At 34.9% G+C, this 19192-nt stretch overlaps 1 protein-coding gene across 3 annotated transcripts in view; it reads right to left on the minus strand.

The window, feature by feature from the left end:
- Positions 1-19192, minus strand: part of Znf407 (zinc finger protein 407) — a 378589-nt gene that overhangs the window by 247699 nt on the left and 111698 nt on the right. The gene's annotated exons all lie outside the window — the stretch shown is intronic.

Here is a 19192-nt window from a genome sequence, read left to right on the forward strand (position 1 = left end):
GGGCACATCCTCATAGAAGCAGGAGGAGGGGGGATGGGATAGGGGGTTCCTCGGCGGGATGGGGGGAGAATGGGGTAAGGGGAGCACATCTGAAATGTAAATAAAATATCCAATAAAAAGAATTTAAACAAAAAGTCTGTCCATAACTCTTGCCTCTATGAACAGAAAGGATAGTGCAAAGTGTCAAGGAAGAGAAGCAATTAAATAGTTACAGCCAGTTGCAATACCTATTAGGCACAAAAGTGACCAGCATGGCAAGCTATGCATAAAGGTGCATAAGTGGCATGCACATGTCAGTGAAAAACCAACTAATTGGACTGAAAGCCCACTCATCAGGATAGAAATGATGCCCTGTACTAGAAACCTAGCCACCTTCTCAAAGATAAGGAGGTCATGAACACTAGAAAACAATGTACTATTGCTACTTTGCTAGACCAGCATAATTCTTATTGCCTTCTAAATCTTATCCTTACAACCACAGAGGAATGTAGCTACCATCTCTCACCAAAGAAGGTTCTCTTTAAAGAAAAGGAAAGCTGAACAAAGCAGAGATCAAACCATCATGGGGAAACCAGCTCCAATTACTACATTTTCATCATAGCTCCTGCATCCGTAGTGCAGGGAACATAACAAGCAGAACTCTAAGAGCCAGAATCCAAGAAAACTGCAGTGAAATCGTCTCTCCTAGAAAGTGCTGCATAAACAAGACCTAAAAATCTGACAGTATCACAGGACGTGTTAAACTGGGGAGATGAGGAAGAAGAGAAAAATTTGTGGATCCCCACTCCCTAGGAAAAAAATATAGGCAACTAATCACTGCTGGAAGAAAGAATTTGCCATCCTAGGGTTAAGTCCGCTTGTAGGTTTCCAAAGCACAGTTACCAGCTCTAAAATCACACATATACAAACAACAAAAGGAGAATCAGAAAACTACATTATATATGTAAGTATATGCATCTGTGTATGTATGTATGCACATAAGTAATTTTGAAAAAGCTATCAAACTGGGAAAGGAAAATGGAGACATGGGAGGGTATGGGAGGGGCTGGAAAGAGTGTCATATAAATCTATTTCAGTTAAAAACTGAGTTTTCCAAAAAGAGTACAACAAAAAGATAAAGAAAAAGTTATACTTCTCTAAGTTCTTATTATATATATCTAATAATCAACAACCATAGTGATATTTATTGATCTATTAAAAAAATAATAATTTTCATCTCCTTTTGTAGACTTAGACAAACTTCAATGATACTAGTATACTCCCCATAAAAGTATTTAATTCTATATGAGTAAATTTTAAATACCCAGAAAAGATTGAAAAATATTTTTTCAAACAATACTAAAAGCATTTTTCCCATTCACTGAGGGGATAGCATTTATGATTCTCTACTAGGTAACCAATCATGGTTGCCTTTTCCAAACAGATTTTAGAAATATTTTCATTACATAACATGAATCAGGATGCAGAGAATGTGTCCAGGTGTGTCTGAGGTGTGCATCATTTCTCTTATCTCCCTATGACAGGTCCCATGCACTGCAGAACAGCAAGGAGCTTGATAACAGCTATATGCCTCACTACACACTCCACTGCTTTACTGTGTATGCCTCTTCCTTAAATAATGGATTACTTCTTTTGAGTTATTTTTTGACCATTTTAAAAATGGCAGCAAATTATGGAACACAATGATAATTTCCATTTTTCTGGGATTCTTGAAAATACTGATCTGATATTGCTCGTCTTATCATTTGCTGTTATCAGTATACATTCATTGTATAGGTGACAGGCTTCATGAAGACATGTTCATACAAGCGTATCATAAATGCTGTCTCCACAACTCAATCCCCTTTCTCCCTCATCCCATATTTCCATTCATTTTCCCCAATTAGTTTCATTTCTATATTCATGCCCAGTATACATACACAATGTTATATTCTATATAAAATCTAGAGTCCTAAAATGAGAGAACATAAATAAATGATGACAGCAGTTCAGCAGATACTATGCCTTGTTGCTCATGAAACTTTAATAACCAATTTTACCTACTTCACATATGTTCAAAATTCTACTTAAGTCAAAATCATACAAAGGTATCTTGTATGTTTTTCAATGCTTAATATGTTTTACATGTTTCAACAAGTATTCAGAGAGAAAAATAAATAAAGAAATACTTTTATTTTCAATACCATAACTTTAACATACTACTAACAATGCAATTACTTGATAGCATTTGAAGGTGTGCATAGCCTTCACACAAAACACTTGAAAGTCTAACTGTTTACAGTACTATAACTACTATGTAACCTTAGCTATCATAACACTGGGAATTCAAGATATTTAAATATTGTTCCAGTTCTTATAGGTATTGGATTTAAAAAAGCAAAACAAAACAAAACTGAAATTCTGAAAGAAAAGCAAAACCCTACTTGTAACTTGGCACACAGCCGTAAAAAACAAATCATTCCAATCCAAGAAAAGAGTAACAAACAGATTTATGTCAATATGTATGGTTTTTTGAGACAGGGTTTCTCTGTGTAGCCCTGGCTGTCCTGGAACTCACTCTGTAGACCAGGCTGGCCTCGAACTCAGACAGCCGCCTGTCTCTGCCTCCCAACTGCTAGGATTAAAGGCGTGCACCACCACTGGCCAGCTATCAATATGTATTTTTCCATAGGAGCAACACACAGAGATAGCCATCCATGATTACAGAAGTAATTAACTAAAAAGAACGTGCTGGGGTAAAAGGGAAAAAAAATAACCTTTGAATTTCATACTATATACAAATGTAAAGAAAAAAGATGAATTGTATGCTTTTAACTGAAAGTTCACTATGATCATTACTAGCCAGTGGCATTCACTTAAACTGTTGGTTAGGTCTTTCTGAAATTATCAGATATCTCATAAATACCTTAATAATGTGAAAACAAGCAAATATGGAAACTAGTAAATAAAGACAAGTAAATTATTGTCAAGATCACCAACACACTTAAGCAGCATTAGAAAAAAATCCATCTTTGCTATAAAAAAATTCATTATATTGAGTTGGGAAATATACTTCTAAGTCCACAAAAATCCCTGGCTCTGACAAAAGAAAGCTGACTGTAAGCATAGGTAAGGTCAGGGCTCAAATTCTCATCCTGACTGGCCCTTTCAAAGTCTCATGCAGTGTCTGTCACTCCACAATAATGCAAAAATGCAAAGAGTAAAGAAAATATCCAGTCCTTAAAGTTCCTAGCCTAATGAGAAAAACAATACCCTAACAAGTGAGACACCATTTCCCTGAGTAGGAAACAAAAAAGAGGAGCATTTGGAGGATACTACTAATGACTTTCCAGAGATGATATACTGCCCGAAAACTCAGGAGCCTTTCATGCTAGAGGTTAAAGTGAATCCCTGCAATGAGAAACGAGACCTAAAGTTGAGCTAACTAATCAAAATCGATGACAACAGTAGCTGTCTTCTTTAGCACATTACAGTAATTTAATATACAATCCGTACTGATTCTGAGAGACTATCAATTTTGAAATAAGGAGTTTGATTTAATAAGAGCTTAACAAATTGGAAAAAAAGAAGTAGCAATTAACTCTAAAACATATCACAATTTTAAAAATGTTAAAATATGAAAAACTGTATCTTAACAACAGTATATAACAAATCATAAAATACTATTTCTTAGAGATAATAGACGCAATATACAAACATCTAAGAAAACAAAATGTACCAAATGAAGCTCACATCAAAGAATAAAATTTCTTTCACAACAGTTTAAATTGCAAGAGGTTATTTCTTTTAAAAATACCTGTAAGAATACCAATTAAGGAACTTCACAGATCTTAGCACAATGACAACTCATTATGGTTTCAGCCACACCAATCCTAAAAGGGAATATTATATACTTCAAATTACAACTTTTGATACCTCTTATCTAATTTAATAATTTAACTCAGGAAATCTATTTTATGAATTATGACATATAGACATTACCATAATATCTTACAAGTAACAAACCAAAATATTAAAAAATAATTGAGATTTCTTGTGTACATACATACTCATACACCACACATACACACCTTAGAAGAATGGATAAGGCCTATCCAAGCAACATTCATGCTTTGTCTAGATAAATATCAGACAGAAAATAAAAATATTGTTAATGCTTTTAAGCTCAGTCCAATGAATTAGCCGCTGTGGTACCCTCCGTCAGAGGGCCCGTAACTTAGACCTTCTCATGTTTTTCAAGAGTGGTACAGACAGCCAGACTTCCCATTAGATGTCATTCTCCTCTACTCCCATCCACCCTACTCACAGGACTCCATCATCAGGTTCTTGTCTAACATCTCTGGGACCAATGTTCCATCTACCCTTGCACCTCCCTTACTTAGCGTTTTCTCACCTACTACTTTCACAAGGTGTCCTAACTGTTTACAAAGGCAAATAAGTGAATATATACTGAAGACCTATCACTTACAGTGTAGTCCTACTTATTTGTATGCAGGCTTCAGTGATTATGAACTAGAATCATTAGGTTAAAAAAAAAAGATGCTTGAAACAAATGAAGCTTCCTGCTTTCTGATGTAGTTTAATGAGTAAAGAAAATTAAACAAATGAACAACATGAGGTATTGTAGCTATAAACTGTGAAGAAGTAAAAACTTTCTTCAAGATGTCTCTAAAAACACATTACTCTGTGATTCAATACTAAAGTCATATAATTTAGTCTGCAGAAAAAAAAATCTTTTGATGCTGTTATTTACAACACTAAATTTAAAATTTTAGATTCCATAAACTGAATGCCACAGTACTTATTTAAAAAATCAAGTAACAGCCTGGCGGTCGTGGCGCACGCCTTTAATCCCAGCACTTGGGAGGCAGAGGCAGGTGGATTTCTGAGTTCGAGGCCAGCCTGGTCTACAGAGTGAGTTCCAGGACAGCCAGGACGACACAGAGAAATCCTGTCTCGAAAAAAACAGAAAAAAAAAAAATCAAGTAACAACAAAGTATAATTCAAGTTCTGAATATAGAGTTTTGAGGCAAATAAAATAGCAAGTTTTTGTTGGTTTTTTTTAAGCAGGTAAAGTCAGAATTGCACATTTCCGTCTCACCAAGATATTTGCCTATCCCAAAATTCACTTGCTTTGAGGAAGGGACAAAGACCAGACTCTTTTAGACTTAATTTCTAGGTGGCACTGTCTTTTTATGCTAGAGGAAGACTTCCTAAGTGGTCTTAAGTACTGCATTAAGGAAACAAAGTGAGAATTTCCTTATCAGGGCTGGGATATGGCTAAATGCTGAGTCAGCAAGAGGAGGGCCAGGGATTCTACCCTCATGACTGGAAAAGACTGGGGACAGGAAGGAAGAATATTTCCTCAGAAAAAAATCTTTGGAGAATGAAAATAATGTTTAATTAATCCGATTTCCACCTCCACTAGAACCATAGAGAGTGAGAAGAGGAGGGGGAGGAGGAGGAGGAGGAGGAGGAGGAGGAGGAGGAGGAGGAGGAGGAAGAGGAGAAGGAGGAGCTGTTATTAACACAGAGAGAAGAGCTAAAGCTATTAACATCTAAAGGAAGCTCTCATAACCACTCAACAACCAAGAGCACATCAGGGCTTCTTCTGTCCTATCCTTGGGACTTCATAAAGGACCTGCACCTTGGCAAACTGGACCCCGTTCTACGGTTTGTCTTCCAATCCTATAATATTCAATAATTACAAAGTCCAGTTGAGCAGCTTCTCTAACAGGAGAGCCAAAGCCAGGTGTGGTGGTGCAGCCCTGTAATCAGCATTCAGGAAGCTAAGAACCTCAAGCTGCAAGCTAGCATGAGCAATACAGTGAGACCTTGCAGCAGAGGAAGAAAATCAAACAAGTGGAGAGTGATAGATTTTAGACTGTACCACAATAAGGGTTGTAACCCATAAACAACAACTGTCCTCTATCACTAACAGGACAAACTGCTTTCATACCAGAGGTCCCTGTACTGTGTAAAGATCTTGCTGCATGTTTCTGAAACAAAGGATCTCTACAGCAAAGTATTCATCAGACACAGAAAAAAAGGTATATATCCATACCAACGGTGTATAGACATACACATTTACATGCATACACACAATATGTTTATATATTCTGTAAATAGGTTTACACCTGGAGATTGAAGGTCGGGTTAAACCCATGCCAGATAAGCACTCTACCACAAAATTCAAATTATATACAGACACACAGACATGTACAATGTCAGATGCAGATCATGTGACTAGACTAGAAGTTGTAAAAATCAGTGCTAGTGTATTAGTACTAGTATTCTATGTGTAGAAATTAGTACTCAAGACTCTTATAGGCTAAGATCCTTTCCTTATTCTTATCAAGGTAGATTATATAAACATTTAAGTTATAGTTGTCCTTCAGCATATTCCAGTCCAGGAAAATAAGTAAATGCTCTTCCTACTCAACATGTTTGAGTGTATATTTGCATAGCTATTTGTATAGCTTTCTATACATGTTTACTATCCATCAAATAAACATCTACACATATAGATACTGACATGTAATTGTAAATATACATGTGTGCTAAAGTACACAACATGACTATAAAGAAAATATTTACATTTTATTATACTGATATTCAATGAGCTGGCATCTGATTTCACATATTATCCACTGACTTCCTAGCAGGAATAATCCTGGTACCATACATTCCTCTGTAGCATCACTTGATGATCTTAAGTTTCCTGTGATAGTGGGAGCTCACAGCCAACTATTTAAGAGGACACAAGACTGGATCTTGGACGTACTTCCTAGAAGGTGAAGGACACTGAAAACTGTTACTGAGTTAATATCAGAATCTTAGCTATTACCATAGTTGCACAGGGTAGGAAAATCTAGAAGAGATCATTTGCTTACAACTTGCCATTGAACTGAGATACCAATGAAATTTTCTATTATTTCAATCACTCTATTCCCTACAAACATTAGAAAAAGTGGTTCATATCTTTCCAGTTCTTTGAGTTGAAGAAATGCATATTTAGTAGGTAGAATGTAACAAGAAGCATATACAAATATACATACAAAATGGGAAAACTGAGCATATGCCGAAATAGCAGTCCCTAATCCTGAGAATATGCCAAGTTTACACATTTCCTGGATGAGGAGCCTTTGCTAACATTATTAGACTAAGTACTTACAGACAGGTGGTATAACTGGCTAACCTGGGTGGATCTTAACTTCAACACATGTGCTAGTGTTCTCACAAGAAAGACAGAGCAAGAACAGACCCAGACATGTGGATAGAAGTGGATGAAGAGGATAGCAGGACTACAGTTATGATGTCAAGGGAACTAGACAATGGAAGGGACAAGGATACATTCTGCCCTAGAGACTCCAAATGAAAACAGTCTCACTGACAACTGAATTCTCACCTCAATACTGGTTTCTGATATCCTCTAATTAAAAATACCTCACAGATATCTTCTGATGTTTTAAGACACCAGGTACAATAAATCCCTGAGTTTTATGGAAGAAATAGTTCTAGGATCCTCAGACTCCCAAACCTCAGGTTTCTCAAGTTCCTTATTCATAAGCCAACCTATTCCCTATGGCTGAAGTCTATAGTCCCTTTGACTGTAGGTCAGCTGAGTCACTGTACCACCTAATACACTTAAGCAGTTTTTTTTGTCTTTGTTTCAGAAAGTCAAAGGAGCAAGTCTGCATATGCTTGGTACACATGTAACTTATTCCTATCATTTGCAGGACAAGATAGGCATAGAAACAGAAATTAAACACAGAACCAACTCTCCCTGTAAGAAAGTATGAGAAGCTCAGAAAATTAAAACAAATTTGCCACGAGATTCAGCACATTTTTAACTAAAGCTCTATAATGAATATTTAAGACAGACAATATAATGAACAGTAACATATCAGCTGGGCAAACAGGTCACAAGTACTTTTTACATATAGAATTTCCTTTAATATAAATGCTCAGAATATTATAAAAGCCGTTGCTCTGAACCATTCAGTTTAATCTTGTAAATGACAGGCATACTGTTATCCTAAAATATTAAATATATTTGACTTCTGTTTTGAAGTCCTGTGCCACATGATTTTCAGGAGACTGGTTTTCTTCCATGTTTTACCCTGTCCTCCCACACAGTTAAAAAGCTCAACTTTGAAAGGGTTTGTCAAAGTCTGACATGGGAGACAGAAGGAGATAAGTCCATGGGTAAAGTTACTCATGCCAATGCCTGGGGACTGAGTTTATCTCTGCCATACACCCTTGTGCATGTACACATCTAAATCCTACACTGAAAATAATAATCAGACATCTGCCACAGCATTAAGAAGACAAATTCTTGAGGCAATAAGAAATATTAATCAGGAAACTCATACTTGCTTTGGCATGGGAAAAAAATACTTGTACTAATAGACTAGAAAGCAAAAAAAAAAATTTTTTTTTGAAAATTTTTCCTGGTTAGCTGGGTGGTGGTGATGTGTGCCTTTAGTACCAGTACTTAGGAGGGAGAGGCAGGCAGATCTCTGTGAGTTCTGAGACCAGGAAGTCTGGTCTACAGAACAAGTTCCAGGGCTGAAGCTAAACAGAGAGACCAGTCTTGAAGAAAAAAAGAAATTTGTTCTGGTTAACAATGAATGAGGTGGTGTTTCCATTCATCTCATTGACACTCATAAAAAAATAATACATCTGATGACATGAGTTGGATCTCTGGGACCCACAGGTGAAATGACACCTGATTCCCATGTGTTATCCTCTTCAAATGTGCAAGGTCCCTCATGAATGCATGGGAATCCATATGCACACAAACAAATGCATTGTTTTAAAGAATACAATTAACCAAGTACCATAGACTGAATTAACAAAGAATGATGTCATAATATTCAAGAAATTGACTAATGTTCTAATGTAAAACTTCTTTTTCTTTTATTTCCACATAAATAAGCATGTAACTCAAAATACCTATTATTTTGAAGAATATATATTCTATGTTTAAAAGCTTCTGAAATTTTTGTTATTTCATAAAAGCTCATGCATCCTTAAAAAACTTCCTTAAATGAAAATGCAGCTTTTAGATACATCCAAAAATGGGCTCATACACTGTTAGCATTCCCACAGACATGCTAGAGACTGGCCTTAAGGAAGTCCCTTTGAGAACACTGCAGATGCCCTTCTTCCTACCTGGACTCAGAAGCACTGAGATGATAAGCTCATCACTATACAGCATCTAGTTTGTAATTCATTCTTAAGTTCTAATTTATAACCAGTAAATTTCTAAATTCAATTGACTTTTTACTGAATCAAATCAATCATTCAGAAACCTACTCTATGCCTATGTTTTCATAAGCCTTTGAATACTCACAAAAAATTTCTCTATGATGAACAATTAAAATTACAAATGCTTATAATTAACTTTAAGGAATTTATGAAAATCTACCCAAAAGTCTGAAAATCACATTATAACAAGATATCTGTATATTAATAATGTCTGACTCCTTCAGAATATATAATTTATGACATATGAGTTTTGTATGTAAATATGCAGGCAAGTGTGCACACATGTGAGTTTCACTGCTTAGAACACGATTCTAAAGGGAAAAATGAGGAATACAGTGGTGACCATCAACCAAATAACATTAATAGTTATGGATAAAATAGTCTGATCACTTAATACACATGTACACACAATGTTATCATTATGTGTTGATTAGCTTAGCTTTTAGCAAAACACAAGAGTGCATTATATTTCTCCAGAGTTAAGAGTATTTAAAAAAAAATTACACAAATAGACCATTACCATTGAGTGAATTTATTTTCCCCAACAGTACTAAAGATATGCAAAATTTTCACTCTTTGGAGTTGCTCAGGAAATGATTAACATCAGCTCTGCTCATTATCTCCCTTAACAAAACTTCGCTAAAAACAAATAAATCAAAAATGCCTGCACTATTCCTGAATAAATAAATTAGGGACCTATTTGGTGGCAGCAATGATATTTTAAAAAGCTTGTGCAAGCTCATTGTACAATTTTATTATGAAATCCCATTTGATAAAAAAAAAGTGCACTTATTCAGTTTCAGTGTAGTTTTTACTACAATGATTGGTCTCTCAAAATTTAACAAAACTTTTTAACATACCTAAAAAGTGCCAGCTCTGCATCCAAGGAATGCAGTGAGTGCTAGTTAGGAGTGGATGCTCCACAAGATGCTTTCAAGAGCTGAGCCTGTCTTTTCCTTTTTCAGATTACTGTTTATGTTTTAATTTTTTAATTTTTATTTTTTTATTAATCATTCCTGTCGTTTACATCTCAAATGATATCCCCCTTCCAGATTATCCTGCCACCATTCCCCATGCCATCAACCCCTCCCTCCTCCCCTCTGCCTCTATGAGAGTGCTCTTTTCACTATAATGGAAATGTATGAATAACAAAAGCTACTAGGAGCCATACCTATGTGATAAGAGAAAACACACAACAATACTTACATCACAGAAAACGTAACTCTTGACGTCTTGAAAATTTGTATTAAGATCAGTTGCAGAAAACTCTTTATACATTGGACATAATGCCTAAAATTCTGCACAAAATAAATATCATATAACTACTTGACCAAGAGATACTGTGTTAAGGAAAACTAGCTATCAAGTTTCTGTACTTTAAATGTTTAAAGAAAACTTACTTGAGAAATAGTACTAATTAACAAAAATGTTAAGGGGAAAATTAATGAAGTGATAAAATTGCATTTATTTCAAGTAGAAAAATCAATGCATTCTAGATAGCCCAGAAACACTGTAAGCTAAAATCTAGAAAGCGCCAATAAGTCAATCTATATTTTATTCCCATAATCACTAAAAATCCATTTTCTTTTATGAATGACAAAAGTTATTACAGTAGAAGATCTAGTATAGGAAATACATTGTAATTATTCTAATCCTACCATTAGAAGTGCCCTGAAAAATAATTCTATATAAGAGATTTCTGCCATGTTCACAAAATAATTCAACTCAAAACATAGTAAGTAAGCTTTTTATTGCTGTAATCTAAAAGATTTTTCTTGAAATTAAAAAAGCATGTAAATTAAGGTGACTGAAACATGCTTTCATGTAGCAGAGTAATATAGTAGCTATTCATCACCTGAAGTCATAAAACACTAGGTCTCGTCCTTAGCATATTCTAATGACGCCTATCATGCAAATGAGAGTGACCTTTTCCTTGCATTCTGCAAGTTCACATTTATTCCAGGAGTATATAGAGTTTGCCAATACAAACTAGCCACAGACTGTGTAATTACTGTAATCAATTAGTTGTTAGTGTCGTTCTGCTCATTTCCAGCTAATGTCAACTAAGCCATTTTGAGAGAGTCACTCCTGACAACAGCTTTTCTGTTATTATTTTTTAAATGTGGGAAAGAAAAGAAAAGGAAAGGAAAAAAAATGGAAACACACAGACTTGCAGCAATATGGCTGCAAGGGCTGCACGGCTGTGTCCCTCCCCAGTGATGTTAAGATTCAAGACAAAACTCTCAAGTTGATAACAAAGACTTCCAGGCAAAGTTGCATATCCTTAAAATGACATTGAAGTTTTCAGCCTATACAATTAAAACATTAATATTTAAATATTTAAATGAAGGACACTCTCCTGTGCTGCAGTTCAGATTTGGTAGAACTTGGGCCCTCTTCTCAATGGTTGAGTAAACAGGCCATACCCTCTGTTCAGAAATAGTCCATTCTGCAGACAGTTATGGATAGGAAACATTACGGCAGCCGGTAATTAAAGTAAAAACTAATACTGTCTCAGAGATGGGGAGTTTTGTAAAGAAAAATCATTTATCATGGCTTACTGTTCTCATAACTAAACTATCTCTCTTTTTTTTTAAATATAGTTTAAAATACCATCCAGAACTAGCATATTTACTATGAAATGGAGCCAACTTCCTGATCTTGAAGGTATTAACTAGTATCAGGGGAGCAAAAATATAATAGGTTGTAGAAAATATTCTACATATATGACAAACATAAAGCCTCGGATTTAAACTGAAAGCATCAAAACCAAGGACCAACACAAAGCTATTATATCACCAAACACACACAAGCAAGTATGTGTGCACACATACATATTTTTGCAAGACACTATGGTATTTTACTTCATATAAATGCCTTAATTATTTCAATAAAGAATATTCCTTCTCTGCTGCTGATTACTAAATAAAAATATTAATATTATGTCACCACTACATCTACTATAGTCAATCACTATACTACCATTATGTCAATAAAATTTAGAGATAGGCCTTATTTCTGGAATATTAAACATGTAGCAACTAAAATAGGTAATTAATAAATTTGTAACACACAAATGGAAATCATTGCTCTTATAGAAATAAAACTGATTTGTAATACATTAAAAATTATCATCTGAGGAAAATTAATATAGATTCCATGATATTACCAAAAATCAAAATAAGAATAAAAGATATGTCAATTCTATTTGTACATGTCAACCTGAGATACCTAAACTAACATTATCTCTGAATTAATATATTCATGGGTCATTATATACTAGAATATACATCTGTCTGTGTGTATACATATATGTACACACACACACACATATATATATACACACACATATATATATGTATGTATGTATTTTGAAACAAAGAAAATTCATGTGGAGGGCATATCATGTGGGTAGGTAGATATAAATATACATATATATTTATCTATGTGAGTTTATATATGTTAATAAAAGGCAAGAATTTAAATCAAAATTTTAAATGTAAGCAAATGACAGGCACAAAAGCATATTTATATGCAAGATAAAGACATTCAGTTTCTCTATTTGCTATTATGTGAATAGATTGCCCTGAAAGCTATGAACTGGGTCTTTTCCTGGAACTAAAAACATTCCCTATGTAGAGGACTATATAGTAAAGATTTTTATTTTTTTAAGACTTAAAATTATGCAGTGGCAGGGTATAGGGGTACAGGCCTATAATTCCAAGCACTTTAGGGGCTGAGTCAGAAGTATCACAAACTTGAAAGCAAATAGGACTACAGGAAGACCCTGTCAAAAAGAGTAGGGGGAGGGAGGAAGGGGGCGCAAACAGGGTAGGAAGAAGAAAAGAGAATGGTTTTAAAAGGACAGAAACATGCTAAATCACCTATGTCCTCCTAATATAAGTAACTGACAATCTTGAAAGGCTAGCTGCAGTACAATAAATAGGCTACGTTTTCAAATGTCCAAATAATTTTACAGTTGTGGGGGGAGATTTTTAGAAATATCTATTCCTGTGGTAATACATATAGTAAAAGGAGCAATCCAGTGGCACTGAGCATAGTGGCATCAAAGATTTACTGGATGCTTCTGTACACTACTGGAACCAACCACCTCCTGGGGCATCAAACACATACAACTTGTCCACACTGACACAGAGCCAAGCAGTACAGAGATTGTTCTTTTCATTCTTGTCAGAAGAATAACCCAGTGTTGGTCTTTGACAGTTACTGAGAAGGGACAAGAACAAACAAGATAAGGAAAGGAGGGAACTAAGCAGCAGATCTGTAGGGCCTCAGGCTTCCCACAAAGGCAGATGCCAGGCACAGGCAGAAAACAGTTGCTCAACTTGTCTCAAAGAAAAGGCTAACATGAAATGCTTCAGGAGAGATGAAGCTAACGGAACACTGCTGCTCAACTACAGGATGATGTCTTCATGGTAAACACTTAAGACAACTTGTGACCAGAGTCCTGTTACGACACTAATTGTCCATGAAAGCTGACCTGCAGCAAAGCAGCACTGTTCAGTTCCAATAGAGCAGGCTTTCAGAGATTAACGTGATTGCAGATGACAAAAGACATTCACATATCAGCAGAGCCTGAAAACAGGATCACTATGGAGTCCTCCTTGAAGATCCTTTTCAGACCCATACATCAAGAACAGAAAAGCAAACCAAATATACTGTGCCAGATTTTCTACACTTCATATCTTTGTAAAATTCAATGATGGAAAACAAGAGACAGGAAAAGGAAAATGATATTTTTAAAGTTTCATTTACTTACATTAGAAGGAAAAATATCTTACAATAAAAACCAAGAAACAGTAATTTTCTATTCATATATACTCAATGAATGATTTACTGTTGCTAAAAATGTTTCAATTTGTTAATAATACTTAATATAGAAAAATGTTTAAGTATATATAATTTTTAATTATTACAGCATTTCAATATTTTCTATAAGCTAATGAAGTGGGTGAAGCACCTCTCTTAAGCAGTAATTCAAAACCACATTAGGTGACATTAAATTACATTGCTCATTATATGTTCTATAAAAACCATACAGACCGAGACAATTCTCTGGGACTAGTTAAGAGTTGATAATATGTTAAGAGGTAAGTATTTTCTTTTATGGGAAGCTGAGACATGTGTTCTATAAGCCATGACCTAATGTTGAGTGGGGTGGCACAAGTCTGTTACCCTGTCACTTGAGAGTAGAGGGAAGATAAGTGCATGGCCATCCCCTTGGCTACACAGAGTTCCAGACCCTGTCTAGAAAAAAACCAAAAAGGCAAAAACAAACCTTCAGTTTATTTGGAAGTCAAATTTGGAACTGTTTCAATGTTTAGAATCATCCAAATAGAAACAGAATAGAGTTAAGCATCAAATTTTTCAGTGGGTTTCAAAATTATTCTATAAACACAGAAGTTTTTCAAAATGAACGAACCAAGCCAATGATAATGTTAAATAAAACAGACAATTATAAAGCAACAGGAAAAGAGTGAAGTAAGTCTGACTGTCACAGCTCCACAACTTTGCTGTCTTACAAGAGCACAGCAGACTTAAGGCCTTAAGAAGAAAAGCTGCTCACCACATACTAAGGACAAAGAAAGTGAACCAACCAGCAAAGCCTGGACACTTATCTTCTCCAGCTACAGAGGCTGCAATTAAGCTTTTCAGACTAATTCCTCTCACTAATTACCAACTGAAAATGTTTGCATTTCATGAAATGGATTTAACGTTAAAAGGCTTAGAAATTCATTCCAGCAAATGAGGAAAGACCTGATTTAGGAGAAGTAGATAGACAAATTTGCTTGACTTTAATGAAAAACAATAAAGTACCTAAAAACATGAACTGGTCAAGCCATGAAACACCACAGCCCAGAATCCAACAGCACAGCTCTATGAGTGAGTGACTCTCCTGAGTTAAATCAACAAGGGAGAACTTCTGAACTAAAGCCAAGCATGGGGACATGAAGCAGCCAAGCCCACTGCACACATTTTATTATTGCAATTCTACTAAAAGTTCTCAAAAGTCTATTACATTTGCTTGAATCGAGAGATCAAAGTCTCAAAAATACAGTGATTTTCTACACATAAATATTACATATTTGGAATTTATATTGTGTATAAAATGTATCAGTATTGTTTTGTGTTCTAGGTATGAAATAATTTAAACCAGACTCAAAGATTTTCTAAAATTCATCAAAAATATTCCTCCTTGCTTCAAAAATGAGAAGGAAGAGTATCTTACAATTAAAGTTTAATGTTAAATCCACATTAATGCAATAAGTTATATAAAGTACTTGAAATTTAAAACTATGAATGTACAAATGCTTCAGGAAAGCAAAGCTAGAACAGTGTTAACTACAGTTCACAAATGTTTAGGAGGATGCTTGGGCATTTGTCCTTATGAATATAGTTGCCAACAAATTAACCAAAATGTTCATTTTAGTTCTGATCAAGAAACAGCATTCCTTCTATAACCCTCAAGAATTCTTTGGGCATTAACAAAGAATCTACTTTTAAAATAACAGTAATCTTAGTCAAAGATCAAAGTTACCAAAGATCTTTGTAGAAGAACTTAAAGTTATGATTAAAACACATTACAAGTAATCGGGGCCGGGAGGGGACGGGAGGGGACGGGAGGGGACGGGAGGGGACGGGAGAAGAAAAAAGTTCTAAATGTCTGAACCCTGAAAATACCAATGAGGTGGATGTAGGTTTACAAAGCTAGCTACTTCAGAGAGGAAATGCCTCATCTGTCCAGTCCAGGGGAACGATAGGGTAAAACTTTTATCATGAAGTTAATTTTTAAAATGGAATGGGCATTTCTTGTATTTTAATACTGAGTGATAATGTAAAATAACCAATGATTAAAAATTTTCAAGCTAAATACTGAAACTAGGAGGAGCCTTACTCAGAACATCACAAGCTTGAGTAACATGCGTAACTCAATTACTACATTTCAAGAAGTGTCAAATCATTTTTCCTTCCCCAGCAGGTCCAATCAGACATCACGGCCATGCACCCATTGACACTAAAGCCCAGGAACACCACAGACATATTGTTCCAGAGTATTAGTAAGACAAGTAACGACTTACCACATAAAACAACTGCATTTACAATAACAGCAGAAAATATTACATGTCCTAAAAAGTCCTCAACTTACATGTTTTTTCAGAAGTTCAATGATATTGTATTTATTACAGTATATGTAGATATATCACTAACAAGTTTTACTACTAAATTGACTTTCTGCTAGTTCAATGTCTTTCAAGTTCCTGGTAAGACGAACATTCTCCGAAGTATTTTAACTATTCATAAGAATAACTTTAAACATCACCATTCACTTAGAAACAAAATATTCCTACTTCAAGGAATCTATATTGAAAAAAAAGACAGGGGCAAAACTTCTTTATACAGAAAGATATCTGCCACATGCACAACGTTTGAATAATGGAAGCTTAACATGAGAATCAATAAGAAACAGTGCTCTAAGTTCTAATACCAATACACATGAAAAGTTAATAGCTATAAATTTACCTACCAAGAATATTTAATGTCATATCAAAAATTTTCTCAACTTCATCAAGAGCAGATTTCAAATTTAATGTATACAGTATAATTGGCAAACAGCAAAAGAAAAAAAACTTAAAATGTTAAAGTTGATTAAGGATGGCTTTTAATACTAACTAAAATTTATTAACCAGTCCAAACATCCTATAATAAAGATAAAATATTTACAATTATTTATGAGACAACTTAGAGGCAGTAAGGAGTAATGAGCTTTTAAAAGTCCTAACCTCCCAAAGGAGGAGACATACAGTGGGTTAAGGGGTACTGTTTTGTTGTGTATTTTTTTTTTAATGGAGGAAATTTCTGTTGACCTGATATTCAAACATCAAATAGATACAAAAAAATTGGAAAATCTACCTTCCAATATCAGGTTCTTTTATAATACAACACCAGTAAGTTTCTGCATTTTAAATAACGCCTATGAAACCAGTAAGAGTAGACAAGATTATCTAAAAAGATATTGAAACGTTTTCCTATCTAAAGCAACTTCATATAAATAAAATTATCAAAAAGATACAAGAATAAAAAAACACCACTATAGTTGCCTATACTGCTTTTCTAAAATTTGAATATGTAATAAAACAAATTAAATGCAATACAAGGTTAAGATTCCTGGCTCAGAGCTGAGATAGCTATATAAAAACAACTTAGACAGAATTTTAAAATATACATTCTGAATTGTCTGGTTATTACTTAAAAGCTGATGTATAGAACAAAACAAGGAATATGTGTTATCTTCCTTTAGAGGATGTAAGATAACATACACACACATGTTACCTTACACACAAAAAAGCAGACAGACAGACACACACACACACACACAGACACACACAATCTATATCTATAATATCTCGATTATCATCTATATGTAAATTATCTATGTCTATATCACCTATATATCTCTATAGATAGATATAAGATCAAAGTGTTCAGTATAGACCTGTACCTGAATTGGAAAGGAAGAATATTGTAATCATCACGATTCAAAACCGGAAAACTTTGTTATTTTGTAAAATGTTCAAGGAAATAAGACAGACATATGTTTCAATTTCACATTAATTTGCCAATGCCTGAGGAATAATTTTTCATGTTTTTGGTTTTTTGTTTTGTTTTAGTCTGGCTTTTCAAGACAGGATTTCTCTATGTAACAGCCCTAGCCATCCTAGAACTCATTGTATAGACCAGGCTGGCACTGAACTCAAAGATCTTCCTATCCCTGCCTCCAGAGTGCTGGGACTAAAAGCACGTACTACCACACCCAGCCTTAATTTTCCATATTTAAGCAGAATAAGTTTTTGTGAACCAGTCTTACAAAGTTTTCTAGTCCTGGCTAACTGCAAATGTGTGAAAACCTGTGCCGGCTTCCACAGTGCCTGACAAGCCAGTGCTATAATGCAGGTCTTACCAAATCTTTAAATCTAGAATACTTTCATATTTGGAGAAAAATTAAGGTTTTGTACTTTGAATAAAACAATCATCTTATGTTATCATGGCATATTTGTACAATTAAAGACCCAGCATATGATTGTACATCATTGCTAACTAAACTGCATTAGACTTCATAATTCCAATATGCACCTGAGAACACAAAAAAGAAAAGTGCTATGACCATGGCCATGGGCTATGACCAACAGACAAAGAACTGCAGGCATCTAAAGTGTCCTGCGAGAAGGACAGAAAGCCTCGACCAATGAGGAGCATCCTTACTGGTTTTCCAGAGTTGTCAGTGCTGAAATCATATATACACAAACAGAAAAACCAGGCTCAAGAGGCTGATCATGAAGATGTCAGACAGGTGCCTAAACAGATCCTTCATCGTAAGTACTAGAATGATGAGTCTCAACCTTCTTAATGCTGTGAGCCTTTAATAGAGTTTTTCATGTCGTGCTGACGCTAATCATAAAATTATTTCATTGCTACTTCGCAACTGTAATTTTGCTACTTTTGTAAATTGTAATATATATATATATGAGATATGTAGGATATCTGATATGCAAGCCCAAAGGGGTCATCAGCCACAAGTTGAGAGCCACTGTTCTAGAATCTTTGGTATAGGATAGTACTCACTCTTCAGGCTAACAAAGGAGATATATAATACTAGACCAGCCACAAACTCTTGGATCTACAGCAGTGTCCTGCATCAAAGGTATGCTAATGCAATGGTGGCACAGATATCCTGGAAGTAACTACCATTTCACTTAAGGCCCACTTCACAAGATGGAACATATACTTGACAATACTAGGATGATCCAAAAACTGAAACTAGATAGCCCATAGATCTAGAACAAAACAATTTAGATAGATAGATAGATAGATAGATAGATAGATAGATAGATAGATAGAT

Source organism: Grammomys surdaster, unplaced genomic scaffold, assembly GCF_004785775.1.
Source record: "Grammomys surdaster isolate TR1022 unplaced genomic scaffold, NIH_TR_1.0 189, whole genome shotgun sequence".
Taxonomy (NCBI): domain Eukaryota; kingdom Metazoa; phylum Chordata; class Mammalia; order Rodentia; family Muridae; genus Grammomys; species Grammomys surdaster.